The sequence below is a fragment of the Panthera leo genome, chromosome A1 (genome assembly GCF_018350215.1).
Source record: "Panthera leo isolate Ple1 chromosome A1, P.leo_Ple1_pat1.1, whole genome shotgun sequence".
NCBI lineage: Eukaryota > Metazoa > Chordata > Mammalia > Carnivora > Felidae > Panthera > Panthera leo.
Genome location: NC_056679.1, coordinates 130,566,702 through 130,589,731, shown reverse-complemented (window position 1 = coordinate 130,589,731; position 23,030 = coordinate 130,566,702). Strand labels below are relative to the sequence as shown.

The following is a 23,030-nucleotide window of genomic DNA, read 5'->3' as shown; positions in this document are numbered from 1 at the left end:
AAAATGAATAAAGAATGAATGTAAGACCTGGAACTATAAAACTTGTAGAAGAAAACATAGGTAGTAACCTCCCTAACAATGATCTTAGTGAGGATTTTTTTTTTATTTGACACCAAAAGCAAAGACAACAAAATCAAAAACCAAATGGGACTACCTCAATCTAAAAAGCCTCTGTACAGCAAGGAAAGTCAACAAAATGAAAATGCAACCTACTGAGAGAAAATATTTGCAAATTATATATCTGATAAGCAGTTATCCCAAAATACACAAGGAACTCTTACAAGTCAATAGCAATAACAAAAACATGTTCAATATCACTAATCATCAGGGAAATGCACAGAACGCTTTGAATTATGAGTAATAATTTACCTATTTCAATCTGGCTTGAATCAATAAGGAAATGTCATGGCTCATAGAGTTAAGTCTAAAGAATGTAAATATTCAACAATATTTTAGCCAAGTCTTCAGCTCCGTTATTCTGTAATTCTCTAAGTTCTTTTTTCCTCCATATGGTGGCTTCATCTTTAAACTAGATTTCCTCATGGTCACAATTACTGGTGAAATATAAGTATTATACCAGAATGTGATGTGTATCATAGGCAGTCACTAAGAAGAGGTTGTGGAGACAGTAATTTCACCCTTTTATATAGCCAAGCACTTACAGTCCATCAAGACATGTCTTCCTATAGTTCATCCTAAATTCACTTGGTAATTGCAATGGCTGTGTTAGTGAATTAGCTTTATCCAAAGAAATAACAAACTTCCCCTATCTTCATGACAACAAATAATTTTGCAACTTGGAGTGAACCAAACTTCTGAAGTTGGGCTCCTACTCTCTCACATAAACTGGAAGTTGAGAGGCAATCATCAAGAATGATCACATTCCTAACATCCAACTGCCAGGTCCTTGAAGAAGACATTCTGGGGTTACAAAGCTGGTCTAAGACTTATTTAGTTTTTAAGTATTTATATTCATCTTGAAGAGACAGAGAAAAAACTTACAAGGTTCCTGAAGTAAATGCTCTAGGAAAAGGAAGTAGGAAAGTCCCTTCCCTTATCTTCAACAGGGAGGATTAAGCCTCTGAATTTTTATTTTTCCTACACAACGACACTTCCGGTCCCAATCTGGACCACGTGCATCCCTACCCAGGTTGAGAGAGGTGGGAAAGTGAAAAGAGAGGATTACCTTTCCCCTCAAAAGAGCAAAATCCTTTCTCTGTAGTCTGAAGGAATATATCTAGTATAACAAGAAGAAGGACAAGGACAAGGAGAAGGAGGAGAAGGAGAAGAAAAAAACAACTATGTACTTGTTGGTTTACAAGTGTTGAACTTGTTTATTACCAATCTCTTAAATACCCACACAGGTGGCAAACAATCAGGACTGGCGCAAAGAGGAAAGTCCATCCACTAGGAAATCAGGAGTATATTTGGAGACAAATTCTCAGACTCTCATCCCATGGAAACTATTTTGATATCGTAAGTAAGGGTAAATCATCTTTTGTGGGTGAATTTTCTTTTCTTTTCTTTCTTTCCTTTTTTTTTTTTTTTTTTTTTTTAACAATTATTCACCTTTGAAAGACAGAGAGACAGAGTGCGAATGGGGAAGGGGCAGAGAGACAGGGAGACACAGAATTCGAAGCAGGCTCCAGGCTCCAAGCTGTCAGCACAGAGCCCGATGCGGGGCTCGAACTCAACAGACCACAAGATCATGACCTGAGCCGAAGTTGGCCGCCCAACCGACTGAGCCACCCAGGTGCCCTGAATTTTCTATTAAGTAATGGCTACAAGTTACTAGAACCAAGAGAAGTGATAAAGGAAATTACACAGAAAAATTTTGTTTCAAAACTGATACACAAGAGAGACCATAATTAAATACCTATAAATATTTTCTATTATGTTTTACTAACCCCCCTCACTTAGGTTCAGTAGGGTACATTTTCTCCAAAGGTGCTGCTTTGAATGAGATCTTATATATTTGAATGTAATGAGTGATAAAATCCCAGTTGTAAACAAAATTTGATACTTTACAGTAAGGGTAATCACTATTTTTAGTGTATTAAACATTACAATATAATTTTCCCTACTATGAATATTATAAACTAGTGGTTTATCATGCTAAATATCTTAACATTTAATGTCATCTTTTGCAAGTCTTTATAAATTTAAACCTCTCTGGCAGGCTGGCTAAATCCTGAAATGCCACCTTTTGTGGATATCACAGCTATAAAATGTTATTTGGCTGGATTGTTGCACTTAGTGGTGCTGGCATCTAGACATTTTAATGCATCCTGCTGCAGTAATAAAGGATACAACTATTGATTCCAAAACTACAAAATGATGTTTTAAAAACGATAGGATTTCAGTGGATTTAGTCATGCCTTTATGTTCCTCTGTGATGCTTAGTTTTATGTGTCAACTTGACTGGCCCACAGGATGCCCAGGTATTTCGTTAAACTTGTTGGGGATACATCTGTGAATGTGTTTTGGAGGAGATTAGCATTTGAATTGGTAGACTCAGATTTAGTAAAAATGACTGCCTTTTCCATTGTAGTTGGGCTTCATGTACTCTGTTGAAAGCCCGAATAGAATAAGAAGAGTAAAGGAGAGTTCCCTGTCTTCCCACCTGTCTGAGCTGGAACACTGGTCTTCTCTGACTGGAAATAAATAGGTACATCTATTGATCTTACTGATTTGGTTTTTCTGGAGACCTCTAATACAGGTATGATGAGAGAAAAGGAAAAGTGCACTTAAAGTAAGAGGTGTTGTTTTTCAGTGTCACATGCAGTTTTACATGCACAAATCTCTGTAGCTGTTGTTGTTATAGTCTGTTTAATCATTAGGGTGTAATTTTGGATTCAAACTTCTCAGACAACTTCAATTCTAGAATTTTTCAGTTTGGTAATTTTGACAGACACATTTCTTCTTAGGGGTTATAAGACTGCTTTACTAAAATCCATTCTTATTTGGAATAGATGTGCTCAGATGAACTTTTTCTTTACTTAAAACTGTACTCTACCTGATCCCACCAAGAACAGGTTCCTGGTTGTTTCGCTCTCCTTTGAGACTGTTACCAAGTGTTCTTTTCTTCTAAACAGTTTAGCCTTCTGTAATTTTGTCTTATCAATGTGCTAATCCTGAGAGCAGTATTGTTCTCAGGTCCTCACATCGCTGGAGGATTCTGGCCTTGTTTTGCCTGGACCTTTTCACTACCTTTTGGCAGGAAAGCAGGTGAGAAATGATGGTTGCATGGCTTTGAAGGTCAGACTCTTTCCACTTCGTCCCCACATTCCATAGCTAATGTTCTGTTACCTTCCCACTTAACTACCACTCCATTTATTCCCTTGATTAATAGTATGGGACCACTCTGAGGGCTAGGGGGCACACAGCAGTAAACCAAAAACATATCTGACCCCATGGATCTTACTTTTAAGTGGAAGATTCAGACAATAAACAAGATGACTATATAATTGCAAATTGAGGGAAGGGCTATAAAAGAAAAACAAATAAATACGACGGAACTTTTCCCATTTGAACTCCTTGGTTGTTGACCTCAGTGTCCCTAACAGCTAGACAGGGTAAAGGTGAACACCGCCACCCCCAACACCAAGGATGCCCTAAGGCTGTAAAAAAAGGAAGAGAAAATTCTCTCTCCTCTGGGTACTGCAGGGGGAAAACTGTATGTTATACATGCCTAGAAAATCTGATTGTCAGCTTAGTTCACTTTATGACCATCTTTTCTACTTCTCCTGACTTTATCTCATAGCTACCAGATTTTGCTGATTATGTTCTTACCACTTTATTAGCTCTGTCACTCTTCCATTCTGTGGTTCTCCCTAGTGCTGTATAAAAAAGCCTAGAAGAGACAATACCATCTGCATGGGATGCAATATATTCTGTGCAATATTTTGCCCCTCACCTTCTTCCTGTTGCTCTACTCACCCTTATTGACCCCAGAGGTACTGGAGGTTAGTTATTAGACCCAAATTGTCACTAATAAATCTATTAAGTACTCATACACCTTTATGAATAGTCTACATACATTTACTGAATATATTAGATCTTGCACTTGGACCATGAAACGGAGATACTCATTTATCGATGCTTACAGTTTTATGGTTATGAAATATTCTCAGCAAGGTTTTTTACTTAGGCCTTCACTTTCCTTTACCCTCCAACCAAATCCTTGAAAACTGCAGATGGAAGGTAAAGCATTAAAACTTAAGTTTGTTTATTATTATTTATTAAAACTTAAGTGTGATGTTTTAAATAAGACATAATACTATGGATAGTCACTGAGATACTGGGCCCTTAAAAATTAATTTTTCTAAAGGGAATGCAAGCCTGGTGAAGCCACTCTGGACACATGCACCCCCATGTTTATAGCACTATCAACAATAGCCAAAGTATGGAAAGAGCCCAAATGTCCATCAATGGATGAATGGATAAAGAAGATGTGGTGTCTACACACACACACACACACAATGGAGTATTACTCAGCAATCAAAAAGAATGAAATCTTGCCAATTGCAACTACGTGGATGGAACTGGAGGGTATTATGCTAAGTAAATTAGAGAAAGACAAATATAACTTCACTCATATGAGGACTTCAAGAGACAAAACAGATGAACATAGGGAAGGGAAACAAAAATAATATAAAAACAAGGAGGGGGACAAAGCATAAAAGACTCATAAATATGGAGAACAAACAGAGGGTTACTGGAGGGGCTGGGGGAGGGGTGATGGGCTAAATGGGTAAGGGGCACTAAGGAATCTACTCCTGAAATCATTGTTGCACTATATGCTAATTTGGATATAAACTAAAAAAATAAAATAAAACTTTTCTGATTAAGTAAAACACACTCACTGTAAACATTTAAAAATTAGACATGATGGAGAAAACTCTATCAGAATTAAATTAGTCTTTCATCTGTATTTGAATATGCAGGTAATTACCTTTATTAATGCACTTGTTCCTTAGTAGTAAACATCTTTGTCCAAAGAAGCCTTAGGTACTTCAGGGTTTTTTCTTTTGAATGGTTTCCCAGATAAGAAATTACTAGGCAAAAGGGTTAAGCATTTTTCACACTCATGAGACACAATACTAATTATGTTCCCAAGTGGAGATACTAATTTACACCTCTGATAGTGCCTGTTTCATCATAAATATATAAAATTTGAGAAGTATTCAACTGTTGTAAAATCTGTGAAATTTCAATGCCCAAATACCATTGATTTCTGTCATTGCTCTGTCTTCCCTGCCATCCCCATCCTGGTCCATGCTGCCATCATCTCTCTCGACTTTTGCAGTAGATGTGTAACTAGTTTCTCTCTTCTCTTTTGCTCCTCTCCAGTTCATTTTCCTCACTGCGTCAGCAATCATCTTTTTTAAACAAATGAAATTCTTATTTGACATTTTCCTGTTTGTACCTCTTCAAAACCTTCCCATTACTCTTACAGTAAATACTCTGAGTCTAGAGATGAAAGTCCCTAATATGGCCTTCCAAAACCCAAACGTGCTATTCCCTGCCATTTATAGCCTCATTATGTTCTGCTTTTACATCTTTCCACTTCTAACAACTCTGCCTTCTTTCTACTCCTTGAATACCCATACCCTCTCCTACTTTTGGAAAGAGAGTATAATGTTTCATCTGCCCAATTTTCCTCCTCCCCTCCAACCTTTTCATTCTTAAACCTTTCATGTATCAGCTCATGTGCCATATCCTCACTCCATAGCCTAAAAAGCACCTTTATTTTCTTTAAATCTGTATCGCAATTAATAATTACTTATTCATGAGAGTATTTGATTGTTCACACCAGACTACAGCTCTTGGTCAAATCAGATCAGATCAGGTCTGTTTTGCTCACCTTTAAATCCTCAGCCCTGCAAAGAGCGCTTGGCACATGGCTACAGGTCAACATTATTTGCTTACAGAATAAAAGCTATTTATTTCTGGAATGCATGTATGAATCTGGATTTGCTATGAAACTCTGAAAACATAGTAAGAAAGGAGAGTGACGCCAGATTGTAAAGAATGCAGAGTACTAGCCAAATGAAAGTGCGTCAAAGAAAACATGTTTAAGTGTGACTTTTGACCAGTTATCTGGACTCTGCTCCTAAATGCTTCTTGTTCTAACAGCAATGACACTGTCCCATTTACCTCTTTTCTGATATGAAAACTGTATATAACTTTTACCCTGAATTTGATTTAAACTATAATAAAATTATTGTTGATTTTAATACAATGACTTTGTGAATTGTATTATAGGAGGTAAACCAGGAAGGCAACTGTAAGAGAAGGAAGGGAAGGAGTCAATATAAATTTCAGCAGCATGAATTTTTAAGGAAAATTTCTTTCCCTTTTACTTAAGAAGCTACCTCAGTTTAAGGTGTCAAAAATCTAGGAGTATCAAAACCACCAAATCAACAAAGAGTAGTAAGATATTTTTGTGCATATAACACAGTTCAAAACATGGGAGCTTGTAAAATTAAAAATGGGGGCACCTGGAGGGCTCAGTCTGTTAAGCGTCCGACTTTGGCTCAGGTCATGATCTTACCATTCGTGAGTTCGAACACCGTGTCGGGCTCTGTGCAGACAGCTCCAAGCGTGGAGCCTGCTTCAGATTCTGTATCTCCCTCTCTTTCTCTCTGCCCCTCCTCTGCTCATGTTCTCTGTGTGTCTCTCTCTCTCAAAAATAAACATTAAAAAAATAAAAATAAAATAAAAATGGATATGAAACTCAGGGGCATAGAATTACAGGATGACTTATAAAATCAAAGTGAAAAAGTTGTTAACCTTTACAATGATTGGTTATTTAAAATGGAAATATCCAGATGGCAGGGGATTGGTTTAAAGTGATTATCTCATGCAATTTTTAGGAAAATAACTAAGTTTCTTTACAATTGTCAAAGGCACTTATAAAAAGTAAGTTTCACTTACGTTCATGAAATAAGTTACATTTAGTTTTGCTTATGCAGCTTAAATGGTTTTATCTGCTCAGGGTTTTCTAAAGTCCTGTCTCCATTTAGTATTTAATTTTAACAGAGGTTTTTGTTTTATTGCAAATTATCCAAACTAATTCAGCAAAAGCTGTACAATCCTGAGTTCTCTCCAGACACTAGAGCTGTGTAAATGATTAAAACAGCAAATAGCTAGGAAGAGTTAGTGCCCAGAGCTTTGCTGTTGCTGCTTTTTAATATAAAAGGAATAAGTAAAACCTTAAAGATACCAACTTTTGAGTTCTTATTTGGGCAAAAGTTCCTCTAGAAACAATCCTAGCTTTTCTACAGCCTAATTATTGGATCCTCTTTTGAGATAATCATACTCTCGTACTTTATCTTCATTTCCGTAAATAACTAGGTATTATGACCATAATTCAAATCTATAACTCCAGCAAGAAAAGCAATTATGGCATGAGCAATGAGTACCAATAGGGAATACAAACCTGTAATAAACCATATTTAGGGCTGAAGATAATCTGAGCTTTGCATAATTTAGGTTAGAAAAACATTTAAATGACAGTTAACTGTCAACTAGGGAAAATTCTCAGAACTATCTTTCAACCTAAAGTCTGGAAAAGCAGATCCACTGTGGTACAATATCACCATGACAGATACTGAAATTAAAGGAAGGGAGCATATGTGCTGAGAAACACCTGGAAGCTGGAATGTTCACTCCCTGAAAAAGCAGTACAAATCTGTCAGAATACAGTGGTACCTAACTTAAGGGGCATGATATAAGTGAAGAAGTCTTGTACTGAGATCATTCTGATTTCTCCAATAATCAAGTCCTTCAAGTGTATTCCAAAAAGTGAAAATCCATAGTAAAGCAAGTAATTTCAGAGCAGAGTTCTTATTATACTGGGGAGGGGTAGAAGGGGGGTGAAGTTAAATTACTTAAGTTCAATACTGGTTTGTCTCTGCCGGGTGCTTATCCTAAGTCCTAGACTCCTGCAACTTTAGCAGTTTTACAAGGTCCTTCACGAAGAAAAAAAAAGTCAGGGTTTACAGAAATCACAACCAATTTAAAATTAAGCTTACAACTGGCTTTCCTTTTAAGCATAGGGTTGATAACTTTTTCTACAATATTCGGAATATGAAAAGGAAAAAATAATCATGTGTTACATTCAAGTCAAAAAACAAAAACACAAAATTTGACCAAGATGGAGACACAGGTTGTTCCTGACTCAAAGTGGATTAAAGATCTTAATGTGAGCCTTCAAACTATGAAAATCCTCGAAGAGAACACAGGCAGTAATTTTCTGACATCAGCCATAGCAACATTTTTCTAGATACGTGTCCTGAGGCAAGGGAAACAAAAGCAAAAATGAACTATTGGAACTACATCAAAATCAAAGCTCTGCACAGCAAACAATCAATAAAACTAAAATACAATCTACTGAATTGGAGAAGATATTTACAAATGATATATCCAATATGGGGTTAGTATCCAAAATATATAAGACTTAACACACACACACACAACCACAAACAACAACAACAAAAAACACACATACACAATTATGTATAAGTGTGTGTGTGTGTGTGTGTGTGTGTGTGTGTCTGTGTATAATGAAATCCATATAAATACATGTATATAAAGTACATACACATGGAATATCAGCCATCAAGGATTGAGGAAATCTTCCCATTTGTGACAATATAGTTGGACCTGGAAGGCATTAAATAGTGAAATAAGCCGGAGAAAGACAAATAATGCATGATTTCATTTATATGTGGAATCTTAAGATAAATAAAACTCACAGGAAAATATATCAAACATGTTGTTACCAGAGGCAGAGGGTGTACAATGGATGAAGGTGATCACAGATACAAACTTCCGGTTATAAGGTAAGTAATAGGGGCATACAGTAAAAAGTGAAGAAGACAGCTTATACTTTGTATGATATATAGGTAGGTTATTAAAAGTTTAAATCCTGGTTGGGTTCAAAATGGCAGAGGCGGAACATATTGACCTCACTCCATCCCACAGAGCAAATATATATGAAATATTTTCTCTTAAAAAGGCAAGAAAACTAGGTGAGCAGAATCTCCACAACAAAGGAAAAAATAACAGCTTTAAGATGGGTAGGGGAGGCAGAAAAAGTCCTACACAAAAATATCTTCCCCAATCACAGCAATCCACACGTGAAAGGAATCTCAAAAATACAGAACTTTTCCCTAAGTGAAGTGTTTGTGCTCTACATCAAGTACTACAACCCTTCAATCCTACATGAAATGAGCTTCCTAAATGATGGGCTTTGAAAAACAATGGGAATTATATGCAGGAAAACCACAATTTACTTACAATAAATACACAAAGGAGAACAAGAATACAAACATATCATTAGTGAAAGCCATCAAACCATGAGGGAATAGAAAAAGAGAAGAAATGGACAGTAATAACAACAACAACAGCTTAGAAACAACTAACAAAATGCCTAAGTAAAAACCTATCAATAATTGCTTTAAATGTAAATAAACAAGATTCTTCAATCAAAAGACATAGGTATTTTTTTAAAGCCATTCAGCCATTCTATCTACATGCTGCCTACAAGACTCACTCCAGAAGGAAGGACACACAGAGACCAAAAGTGAAGGGATAGAGAAAGCTATTCCATGCAAATGGAAACAGAAAGAAAGTTGGTGTAGCTATACTGTTACACAAGATTGGCTTTCAAAGAAAGACTACAATAATAGACAAAGAAAGGCATAATGATAGAGGGTCAATCCAACCAGAAGATATAAAACACACACATACACACACAGACACACACACACACACACACACCATAGGAATACCAAATGAATAAAGTAAACATTAACATATCTGAAGGGATGAATTGACAGAAATATAAAAATAGTAGGGGAATTTAACACCCCACTTACATCAATAAATAAATTAAAAAGAAAATTCATAATGGATTTAATAGGTATACAAAAACATTCCATCTAATAGCAACATTATGTACATTCTTCTTAAGTGCACACTGAATAGTCTCCAGGATAGATCATATGTTAGGTCACACAGGTATCAATAAATCCAAGAAGAATGAAACCATATGAAGCATCTTCTCTAACCACAATGGTATAAAACTAGAAATCAATAAAAGGAAGAAAACTGGAACAAACACAAAAATGTGGAGATAAAGCAACATATTACTGAATAACTAAGAGGTCATCCAAGATACCAATGAAGAAATTTTTAAAAACCTAGAGACTAATGTATAGAGAACTATGACACAGAAATATTTGCAATACATCAAAACTGGTCTAGAAGAAACACATACATACAGGCCTACCTCAAAAAAACAGAAAAATCTCAAGCATTTTAACACTGAAAGAATCTAGAAAAAGAAGGAAAAAAAAATAACCCCAGGAAGGAAGAAAATAATAGAAGGAAAAAAATAATAAAATCAGAGGAGAAATAAAAAAGAGGCTTAAAAGACAATAGAAAATATCAATGACACCAAGAGCTTTGGAAAGATCAAAACTGTTAAACCTTTAGCCATATGTACCAAGAAAAAGACCAACTGAGGTCAAAAAAACAAGATCAGAAATGAAAAAGACAAATTATTAATACCACAGAAATACAAAGGACTGTGATACTATGAAAAATTATAAGCAAACAAATTGGATAATTTAGAAGAGTGGATAAATTACTTGAAAAATAGAGTCTTTAAAAACTGAATCAGCAAGAAATAAAAAAATCTAAACACAACAATTACTGGTAACAAAATTGAATCAAAACACTCCCACAAACAAAAGTCCAGACTTGGTGGCTTCACACATTAATTCTACCATATATTTAAGGAAAAGTGAATACCTACTCTTCTCAAACTATTTTAAAAAATAGAAGGAAAACTTTCAAATTGATTCTACAAGGCCAGCATTGCCTTGATACCAAAACCAAAGACAGTACCAAAAAAACAAAAAACAAAAAACAAAGAAAACTACAGGCCAATATCTTTGATGTTCAAAGATGCAAAATTCTTCAATAAAATATTAGCAAACCGAATTCAACAATATATTAATAAGTTCACCACATCAAGTGAAATTTATTTCAGGTATGCAAGGATGGTTGAACATGAACAAGGCAATCATTGTAATAAACCATACTAACCAAATGAGGAGTAAAAACCATATAATTATCACAAAAGATGCAGAGAAAGCATATGATGTAATTCAACATTCATTTCTGATAAAAACTCTTGACAAAGTGGATTTAGAGGGAATATACTTCAATATTAACAAAGGCCATGTATGACAAACCCACGGCTAACAACACACTCTGTAAGAAAAAAATTGAAAGGGGTGCCTGGGTGGCTTGGTCGGTTAAGCGTCCGACTTCAGCTCAGGTCATGATCTCACAGTCCGTGAGTTCGAGCCCCGCGTCAGGCTCTGTGCTGACAGCCCAGAGCCTGGAGCCTGTTTCAGATTCTGTGTCTCCCTCTCTCTCTGCCCCTCCCCTGTTCACGCTCTGTCTCTCTCTGTCTCAAAAATAAATAAATGTTAAAAAAAAAAAAAAAAAAGAAAAAAATTGAAAGCTTTCTCTCTAAGAACAGGAACAAGACAAGGATGTCCACTCTTGCCACTTTCACTAAACATAGGCACTGGGAGTTCTAGTCATATGAATTGGATGAAAAGGTAATAGAAGTCATCCAAATTGGTAAGAAAGAAGTAAAACAGTCAGTGTTAGGAGATGACATGATACTATATAAAGCAAGCTGTAAAAACTTCATCAAAAACTATTAAAATGAATAAACTCAGTACATCTGCAGGATAAAAGAATAACACAGGGAAATATCTTTTGTTTCTTCATGTTAATGGCAAAGCAAGAAGAATATTTTAAAAATCAATCCTATTTACAACTGACCAAGAAGAACATACCTAGGCATACAGTTAACCAAAGAGGTGAAATATTTGTACTCTGAAAACTGTAAGACATTGATGAAAGAAACTGAAGGTAATATAAACACGTGGAAAGATATACTCACAGCATGGAAGAATATTATTAAAATGTCCATACTACCCAAAACAACCTACAGATTCAATGCAATCCCTATCAAAATATCAAAAGTACTTTTCACAGAGCTAGAACAAATAATTCTAAAATTTGTATGGAACCACAGATGACCCTGAATAGCCAAAGCAATCTTTAGAAAAAAGAACAGGGGTGCCTGGGTGGCTCAGTCAGTTAAGTGCCCAACTTCATCTCAGGTCATGATCTCGTGGTTCGTGAGTTCGGGCCCTACATCAGGCTGCACAGATGGTGCATAGCCTGCCTGGGATTCCCTCTCTCCCTTTCTTTCTGCCCCTGTCTCCCTCATGTTCTCTCTCAAAAATAAATAAATAAACTTAAAAAAAAAAGTTTTCTAAAAAAAGAACAAAGCTGGAGGTATCATAATCCCAGATTTCAAGATAGAATACAATGCATAATAATCACAACGAAATGTTATTGGCACAAAAAGAGACACATAGATCAATGGAACAGGATAGAGTCCAGAAGTAAACCCATGTTTATATGGTCAATTAATATATAATAAACGAGGCAAGAATACCCAATGGGGAAGGATAGTCTATTCAATAAAAGTTTGGAAAACTTTATTGGCCATAAAAATTGGTGCAACCACTGTGGAAACAATATGGAGTTTCCTCAAAAAATTAAAAATAGTAAAGACATACAATCCAGTAATTCCACTAGTAGATATTTACATCCCACAAGAGAAGGAAACACTAAAGAGATATATATGGATCCCTTATTATATGGCAGCATTAATTACAATAACGAATATATGGAAGCAATCTAAGTGTACATTTATAGATGAATGGATAAAGATCGATATAAATATGCAATGGAATGTTACTAAGCCATAAAAAAAATAGTATCTTGCCATTATAACAACATGGATGGACCTAGAGGATATTATGCTAAGTGAAGTAAATCACACACAGAAATACAAATACCATATGATTGAACTTCTATTAAAAAAACTAAATCAGAAACAGTATAACAAATATAGAGGTGGTTATCAGAAGGCATGGCTGTGGGAGGGTGGTGATGGGCTAGAAAGGTAAAGGGGATTAAGAGACACAAAGTTCTAGTTATAAAAGTGAAAAGTACAGCGTTTGAAGATAGTCCAACTGCAGTAACATTTTAGTGTCAGAAAGTAACTCCAATGCTCATGAGCATTAAGCAATGTATAGACTTGCTGAATCATTGTTACACAGCTGAAAGTAATATAACATGTATGTCAACTATACTTGTAAAAAATAATTTTTTTTACGTTCATTTATTTATTTTGAGAGAGGGAGAGTGAGCAGGGGAGGGGCAGAGAGAGAGCCGGGGAGAGAATTCCAAGCAGGCTCCGCACTGTCAACACAGAGCCTGATGAGGGGCTTGAAGTCATGAACAGAGAGATCATGACCTGAGCCAAAATCAAGAGTCAGACACTTAAGGGATAGAGCCACCACCACCCCTAACAATTTTTTTTAAATAGACACACAGATTAATGGAACAAATTTGAGAACACACATGTATGGACAATTAATACAACAAAGTAGTCAAGAACATCCAGTGAAAAAGGACAATCTCTTCAATAATTGATGCAGAAAAAACTGGACAGCCACATGCCAAAAAATGAGCCTGGCCCACTCCTCTATGCCATACACCAAAATGAACTCATAAGGGATTAACAACTTGAATATGAAGCCTGAAACCATTAAAATCCCTTGAAGAAAACATAGCTGGGAAGCTTTTTGACACTGATCTTACTGATATTTTTGTGGATCTGACTGTAAAGGCAAGGGAAACAAAAGCAAAAAATAAGTGAGGTTATATCAAACTTAAAAGTTTCTGCACATCAAAAAAATTATCAGGGGTGCCTGGGTGATTCAGTCGGTTAAGCGTCCGACTTCGCCTCAGGTCATGATCTCATGGTTGGTGGGTTCGAGCCCCACATCAGGCTCTGTGCTGACAGCTCAGAGCCTGGAGTCTGCTTTGGATTCTGTTCTCCCTCTCTCTCTGGCCCTTCCCAGTTCATGCTGTCTCTCTCTGTCTCCAAAATAAATAAACATTAAAAAAAATTTTTTTTAATTATCAAACCAAAATGCACTCTACTGAATTGGAAGACTTTTGCAAATCAGGTATCTGAAAAGGGACTAATATCAAACATAGGAAAAACTCATTAAAGACAGCAACAACAAAAAATGAATGTCATTTTAAAACTGGCAGAAAATCTGAATGGATGAATGGATAGTAATAAATGGAAAATGTAAGACAAATAGACATTAAAAAAAATACAGTTGGCCAAAAATCACATTAAAAGATGTTAAACATGGCTAATTAAGGAAATGAAAATGAAATCAAGAATAGGATGTTACCTCATACCTGTTAGGTATGGACAGGGTATGGAGCAAAGGGATCCCTCGTGCACTGCTGGTGGTGATATAAATTGGTGTAGCTACTGTGGAAAGAGTATGGAGGTTCCTCAAAACAAAATGAAAAGTAGAACTGTCTTATGATCCAGCTAGTCCATTCCTGGGTATTTATCTGAAGAATACAAAAACACTGATTCAAAAAAATATGTGTACCCCTTTGTTCATTGCAGCAATCTTTACAGTGGTTAGAAATGGAAACAATGGATGAAGGGATAAAAAAATGTAGTATGTATATATGTTTGTATATACACACACTTGCATACAATCAAATAATACTCAGCCATAAAAAAAATAATGAAATTTTTGGGACTCCTGGGTGACTCAGCAAGTGTCTGACCCCTGAGTTCTGTTCATGTCATGATCTCAATCTCCTGAGTTTGAGCCCCACATAGCATCCAGCTCTGTGCTCAAAGCGTGGAGTCTGCCTGGGATTCTCTCCCCTCTTTCTCACTGCCCCTCCTCTCCTCATGCTTGCTGTCTCTTTTTCTCTCTCAAAATAAATGAACTTAAAAACAAATAATGAAATTTTGTCATATGCAACAACATAGATAGACCTTGAAATCATTAAGGTAAGTGAAGTAAGTCAGATGGAAAAAGACAAGCACTATATGATTTCACTCCTACATGGAACCTAAAAAACAATTTCAACAAAACAGTGAACAAAACAAACTCATAGATACAGGGAATGGATTGGTGGTTACCAATCTGAGGGGTGGGAGAAATTAGTAAAGAGGTCAATTGTATGGTAATAGATATTAAGTACACTTTTAATGGTGATCACTGTGTACATGATGTGCAATTATAACATTGTGTACCTTAAACTTACATGTTATATGTCCATTTACCTCAGGAATAAAAAGTGAATATAAAAGGTCTCATCACAGAGAGAAGGTTTTTCTTTTTCTTTTTTCTTTTATCAATATGAGAAGAATGGATGCTAACTGATCCTGTTTTGGTAATCATTTTATGATATATATAAATCAAGTCATCATGCTATATGCCTTAAATTTATACGGTGCTACATATCACTTATTCACTAAAAAAAAAAAAAAAAAACAAAAACAAAAAAACAAAAAAAAAACCAAACAAACGGGAAAAAAAGAAAGATTTTCTAAAGAAAACTTTAGGTGGTGGTTTTCCCCATAATTTAAATTGTATGGAATAAAAATCTTTATTTATGTAGTAGAGATTGGAAATGTATGCTTTAACTTATGTTTATAGCTAATGAAAATTAATGGAAAAAGAGGGGAAACCAGGCAAAGAAAAAAGTATAGGGAACTCTGAATAACATTTTTTAATATAAGTGTCCACAAATGCTAGAGGAGCCTTTCACGTTCCTTGGAAATCAGAATGTATATTGTCATTGCCCTCTGAATTTCTTATTAGCTCTCTAGTAGTGAGATTTCTTCCCTTTGCCTGGGGTAAGCTTCTATTCTCATTTTCAGACTCTAGAGATGTTTTAAAAATAAAGACATTTTTTTCCTGATCTCCTGAGCATTTGCACCTGCATATATAAATAATTTTAAGTTTTTGAAATATTATTTCTCCTCTCTGAACACTTGAAGTTGCTTGTCATATCTAATAAAGTCCTTAAAGTTTCAAAACTTCTCAGATGGACATATGTCAGTTCCTTGTAGGATTAGTGCTGTTTATTTCTGTTTCCAGACGATTTTCTACTCTTTCGGAATATTAAGTTTTCCACCTAGAAAATCACTAAATTGACACGGATGATCTTCAGGATCCATCCAAGCTGTAATATTGACTCTATCTCTAAATTTGCATTTGGAATCAGGTTTTTGATGGTTCTAAGCATCACTCCCACATACTTCAGACTCAAGCAAAATTCATTTTTGATTGGATCATAATAGGAATAACCCATATTTTCCTTCCTGAAGCAAAAATATTTTTGAGAAAACATGTGAAACATGTTGACTCTCCTCTGCTACTCCAGTTTGAACAAAGGAATTGTGTAAGAAGTCTCTTGAGAGAACAGGAGTTCAGGAGCTACAGCTCCCTACCTGAGTGTCCATTTTCCATTCCTAACTGTTCTCAAACTCTGACCAGTTTAAGTCACTCTAATTGTACTCTCAGTGAACTTCATTAATTAACAACCAATACTTTCTCATTTTCCTGAGATTTAACATAATGAATAAGACCTAATCACTGCCTGCATTTCATTTAAAATCTTTAAGTAGGAGTTTTTAAACAACCAACTCGAATACAAAGCAGCCATGACATCAGAGAAAGAAAATGGTTGCGAGAACATACAGAAATGATTGTTGATTCAACCTCAGATGCACATGGATGAATTTAGAGGGTGTTATGCAAAGTCAAATAAGTCAAACTAAGAAAGACAGATAGCAGATGATTTCAGTCATATGTGGAATCTAAAAAGATAAAACATACAAATAAACAAGGAGCAGAATCAGCCTTATGAATACAGAGAAATGATGGTTGCCCAAGGAGAGGAGAGTTGGAGGGACAGGCAAAATGGGTGAAGGGGATAGGGAGATACAGGCTTCCAGTTAGGGAATGAGTAGGTCATGGGAATAAAAGGCACAGAATAGGGAACACATCCAATGATACTGTAATAGGGAGGTGTGATGACAGATGGTAGCTATCCTTGTGGTAAGCACAGCATAATGCATAGATAAGTTGAATCAGAATGTTGTACACCTGAAACTAACATAACACTATATGTCAACTATATTCAAAATTTAAAAAAAAAAAGAGAGACTTCAAAAAGGAGACTTTGTTCTAGTTCACCTTTGAAGAGCTGGCTTTCAATCCACAAAGTAATTGAGCCTTTCAGAAGAGGGAGGGAAAACAGGAGGAGCCCAGGTATCCTCCTCTCTTCCCTTCCAACCACAGTGTGTTCTTGCAGATGACTGAGAGCAGACAACAGCTCTGTTTGTTCTTTCTTGAGCATCTAACGTTTGCACAGCACTGGGCTAGCCACTGAGAAATATAGCGGTTAAGAAATAGCATTATCTCTGCCCTAATGGAGATAGGAGGCACTGATTAAATGATACTTTCCAGATCTCTACCAGCTTTAAGATATTATGAAACATTCACGGTAAATTTCCAATTTCATTTTTGTAAAATTTACATATTAAAGATATAGTGAAACAGAAGGATGAGTCCCATTTGAATAATTAAAAGTTTTATTTTATGTAATAATCAGATGTTATTTCTCTGAGTAGCTGAGGAATCTGTAGCCAACACTGAAATTTGATCTTCACTTCTTTAATTCTCTTTTGTTTTCATCATGCTTTAGGGTAGAAATTTTTGAGAATCAATGAGCTAAATAAAGTACTCCAACTGTCTATGTTCTTTCCCCATAGCTTTTGGACTATATTTTAAGCTAGAAAGAGCCTCTGAAAGAGAACAAGCCCAGGCATCAATGGGTAGGAAAATCTTTGGTGTACCCCCAAATATGTGTAAAATGTTTGATTCACATATGACCTCTTATCCTTTGCACATGACACATGTCACTTAATTGAACATGCTTTTGCTAACTGAGCCTGAACTGCCATCATATTATCACAATGGCAGTGTCATAAAATCATTCTCAAACAGAATTAATCAACAACTTAATACTTATTTTAATTTCTGTGGCCTTGTCAAAATATGTCATCTTCCAGCTGTAAAAAGTAAAGATGAGATAGTACTACTGATGTGTTCATCTAATTAATGTCCAGTAATGACTAATAACCTGTTTTTGTCCAAGTCTTTTAAGAAATAACTTATTCATCCAATATTAATTGGATATTTCTATCTGTTAGACTAGGCACTAGATATAGAGTTATATATGTGAAAAATCCATTATTAAATTTTCGATGGCTTTTTAAAAATACATCAATTGAATAACTTCAAGCTTTTCTGGTTGAGCACTGAAAACATTTAAACACTTAACAGAGTTATGAATTTAGATATCACTAGGAAACTCTGAAAAAAAAATTTGCCTTCTAAATTTTTTTAAATGCTATAAATAAACTATTAATGGATGTTTGATTAATGTTTATTTTTGCTAGCCTGCTAGGTTTAAGTAGGTCAAATTTAGATCACTGAAACACTCTGCTTTCATATATTGCATTATTGTCTGTACTCAAAGTACACTGAATCTAAGTAAATACTATACTCTGTATAGTTTTAAAGTTATGAAAGAACTAAAACTGGAAATTAAAAGAAGAAAGTGCTAATTTAATCTCTGCTACTAATTACTCATGTGCTATTGGTCAAAATTTTGATCTGTCTGGACCCTCAAAATTCTTAGTAAAATGAAATCCATGGGAAAATATTAAATATCATTTTTGGCTTTTAACCACTAAAAGGCACAGTATTAATATTTAAAATATTTTTTGCTTCACCGCTGTTCTGGCGATTCTGTTAATACCTACAGCCTTTTGTGTTTGAATTAGTTTATTCACAAAATAAAATCAGGAAACAAAAAAGCTTGAAGATATAACATGAATAATGCAAGTTAAACTTCTACAAATAAAAACTAAGATTATTGACATTAGAATCTCAACTATCTAACAACACTTTAGGCACAGCTGCAGGAAAATAAAAATGAGAAGAGAGACCCAAGAAAATGTACAGACTAAAACACAGAAATAAACACAGTCTGCAATGTTAATTTTTTAAAACTAATTCACAGATGTTTTCCCTAACTGTCTTTATTGTATGCTGGTATTTTATTGGTTGAATAATCACAAGGTATTTTATCATGTTGATATAAAATAATTTACTTCAGTGATTATGTGTACTTATTTTAATCATTTTTACTCATGGTATTCTACATTCAATATCGTGATATAGATAGCTAAGAACAGTCTAATTTGTTTTTCCAATGAGAAAACATACTTGTACTTCTATATTTTCATATTATCTGTTCTTTACCTTTTAATCTCAATTTCCACAGGCAATAAGTAATCACCTGCTCTTCTGTTTTTTTCTTATACTTCATAAGTAATCTTAGTATTCATATTCAGGTATTTTTCTACTTCAGCAGAGTTTTTATTAGTATTATTAGTACATTAGCATATTTGAATTCTCTTTGTGTTCAATCCTGGAACATCTTATTTATTTTTTTACAGCACCTATTCAGTCTTCCATATATATTATTCTCTGATCTCTTTCACTACATTCTAGATGCATCCCAAGCTCATCCACAATAAAGATGTAATTTTCTGCAAAATTAACACTCTCTTCCTTTTCACTGACTCAAAGAGTTTTTAATTTTTCTGTGAATTCCTCCTATACTTTAGAATTCGATTCTGCATTCCTGAATACACAGCCAATTAAAATTATATATAGATGTGTTGCATGGTTAGTTTTTTCAAATAAGAAACAAACTACAATTTGTTTTCTTTACTATATAATAGCCATCATTTAATTGGCAATTCAGTTCAAATATAAGGAGTATAATAAATAACCCTTATCCACGGAATTCAGATATATACTTACTTTTGACTACTCCATTTAAAATCAATTTGTTGATAACCTTATATTCAAAGTCTGAGACTTAACCCTACCTGCAAACTAACACACTTCAAAGTCCATACTTCCAGGAATGTAGGCAGAAGAAACAAGATTGCTGGGTCTTCAACAAAGCAGGAGCGCCAAGGGTATTAGCATTTTCAGCAGCTGTCCTAAACTCAATTCCTATAGAATAATGTGAATAATACCAGATGCTATGGGCTGGATGTTTGTGTTCCTTCAAAATTTAAGGTTTGAAATCCTAATCCCCATTGGGATGGTATTTGGAGGTGGGAACTTTGGGAAGAAATTAGGTTTAAATGAGGTTGTGAGAGTTGAACCCAAATTATGAGATTGATGCCCTTGTAAGAAGAGGAAGAGACCAGAGTACATTCTCTCTCTCTCTCTCTCTCTCTCTCTCTCTGTCTCTGTCTCTCTCTCTGTCTCCCCGCCCTCTGCCCCTGACTGGGAAAGGATAAAGCAAAAAGGCAGCCATCTATAAACCAGGAAGAGCACCCTCAGCAAATACTGAATATGCTAGCACCCTGATCTTAGAGCTCTCAGGCTCTAGGACTTTAAGAAATAAAGGTCTATTATTTAAGCTACTCAGTCTATGGTATTTTTGTTATAACAGCCCAACATGACCAAGACACCAGCACAAGAGAGAAACTTCAAGCTTACAAAACCAGAATTTTTAATAACAGACAGTACACGACCTTTGTTTCAAAGGAGCATCATCTTTTTTTTTTTTTTAAATCATATAAACGATACCTCCCTTTGCTTTGGAAGAATATACTATGTTTGTCTTCCAAGGCTATTTGCTATACAAGCATCCTTGAAAAGGTAGTCTGAAACAAAGCAGTCAGTGTTTCTGCTCGTGAGATGTACAGAAATGAGAGGGATCTATGAACAGCTATCTTCCAAGTTAGAAATCCGGTTATGGGCAACAGAAAACCTGACTAATGACTGAAACTAGATAATGACATATTTGTTTTATTGCTGTTACAAATCATATTCAGTTGAAAGTGAACTGATTTGGTGGCTCAGTGACACCATCAAAGACAAAGCCAGCCTCGCTCTGCCTTTCCTTCACTTTCATCCAGAAGCTTGTGGCCCCATGGAGGCAACATAGCAGTCAAAGTCCACACATCGTGTCCATATTCAACATAAAAAGAAGGTGGAAAGGGAAGCACCTGAATCAAAAAAGCCAAAACTTTCCTTAAGGCCCTCATCTTGTGCCCATTCACCAAAATTTTGTTACATAGTTTCCTTAACTGCAAAGCAGTTTAGGGGAGCAGGTATTTCTACCTGGCAATTTAGTCTTAATTACTGTGTGATAATCTTTCCTCTTTAATGGCTTGTAGTGTGCTATTCCAGGTTCTGATCTCCAATGCATTGAAGAATCTCTCTGAGATCCTAAGAGTAACCCCACTGCTATATATTTCTTTGTCTTGACAGGTACACTATCTGCTGCCACTGTTGAATCAGTAGAACAAAGTCAACGGTTTTCTTCTCCAAAGCTGAGAACAGTATGTTACTACACCTGGGATATTTGCTATCCCAGGTTGAGACTTACAACTCACTTCACAAATAGGGGAACAGAGGCTAAAAGATTAAGTAATTTTCAAAATAAAAGTCAATCATGGAAACAGATCTAGAATGCCAGGGTCCAGAATTACAGTGCTGTGTTTCATTCTGTTTCCATGGATACATTATTCACTCCAAATTATCATTGATCTTTTCCATAAAGAATCTCTTAAAACACTCTTAAGTTATATCTTCCTAATGAATATGTCTGAATCTTGACTGGAACAGAGAAATAAATAGGAAAATCTTCGCCTCTGTATTTTTTCTTGCCTGTAGAGTTGAGTAGGTAATATTTAGTACTACCAATAACGATGAGAAGGAATGGATATCCTCTTTTGTAGCACCCCCAGACTGAAGTTATGTTTTTCATGTTTAAGCTTTTTTATGCCCTGATGCATATGAAACCTAAAGCAAGAATTCAGCTCTATTCTCAGTCTTTTCTATAGTTTTAAGATCTGTATGAAAATTTCCTATAATCTAAAGATAACCCAGAGGAAGACAGGCACCTTAATGAACAAAAGCTTCTCAAATATATTCCATATTATAATGCAGTGGTTCAGAGAAGAATCTTTCAATCATAGGCCTGTGTGTGAATTACCACTATGGTAATTTATGTGTTTTGTAACTTTGGGCAAGTTACTTAGCTTCTCAGACCAACCCTCAGACCAAAATGATTATATAACAGTGATTATCCTACAGGACCATTTTAAGAATAAATTGAGGTGACATGAGCAAAAATTTACCACAGTTCCTGGTACTTATGCTTAGTAGGTGGTAGCTATTGCTAGCTCTCAAATATCTTACTAGTAACTCCAAGGTGATTTGGAAAACACTGTTATTATCTACACCTTACTTAAATATTCTTAACATACATTACTATAACACTGGATCTAAAGAGTCCTGAAACAAGAAAGCTGTTTAACTGAACTAGTCTATTTGAGATTTGATATGTCAGATAATTATGCCTGCTCTCCTCTGGATTCTCATTACTAGAAAAGTGGCATAGGAATATGATGAAGATCAAAATGACACATTAGTGGATGTCCAGTAACTCCCGAATAACAGTGCTCACCTTTACATTGAATTCTAAAACATAGCTAGAACCTGAAAGTGGCTTCGTCAAGTCAGCATGGCCTATTTTCCTTTTGACATGGTCAGCAGCCCACCCAATGAGCCTGGTTCAATAGATGCTAGACTCACAAGAAAACAGAGAATAGGGGGAGAAGGGAGTGAGAACCAGACAGGAAAAGGGAGGGAGAGAGAGAAATAAAGACAGAGACACAGAGAGCAATTGAGGGTAGATAATTCTGTTCAAAGATTCCCTCTAACACATTTTGGTAAAAACATGAGGATTGGAGAATAAATGGTCCCCTTAAACATAATTTAGCATTTTCTAAATGCTGTGGAAAACAAAATACTTTTGTTAACAACACACCTAATAATATCCTTAAAAAGTGTTCTGTGAAACAATAGCTGTGGAAAGCATTTATTATATATATGTAGGATCCAACGGAGGCTTTTGTC

General features: G+C 35.4%; 1 long non-coding RNA gene across 1 annotated transcript; it reads left to right on the top strand.

The window, feature by feature from the left end:
• Nucleotides 1–1,380: 1,380 nt before the first annotated feature.
• Nucleotides 1,381–21,576, top strand: LOC122200642. The gene is made up of 2 exons (XR_006193881.1): nt 1,381–1,476; nt 21,378–21,576. It is a non-coding gene; the product is annotated as an uncharacterized LOC122200642 (long non-coding RNA).
• Nucleotides 21,577–23,030: the final 1,454 nt, after the last annotated feature.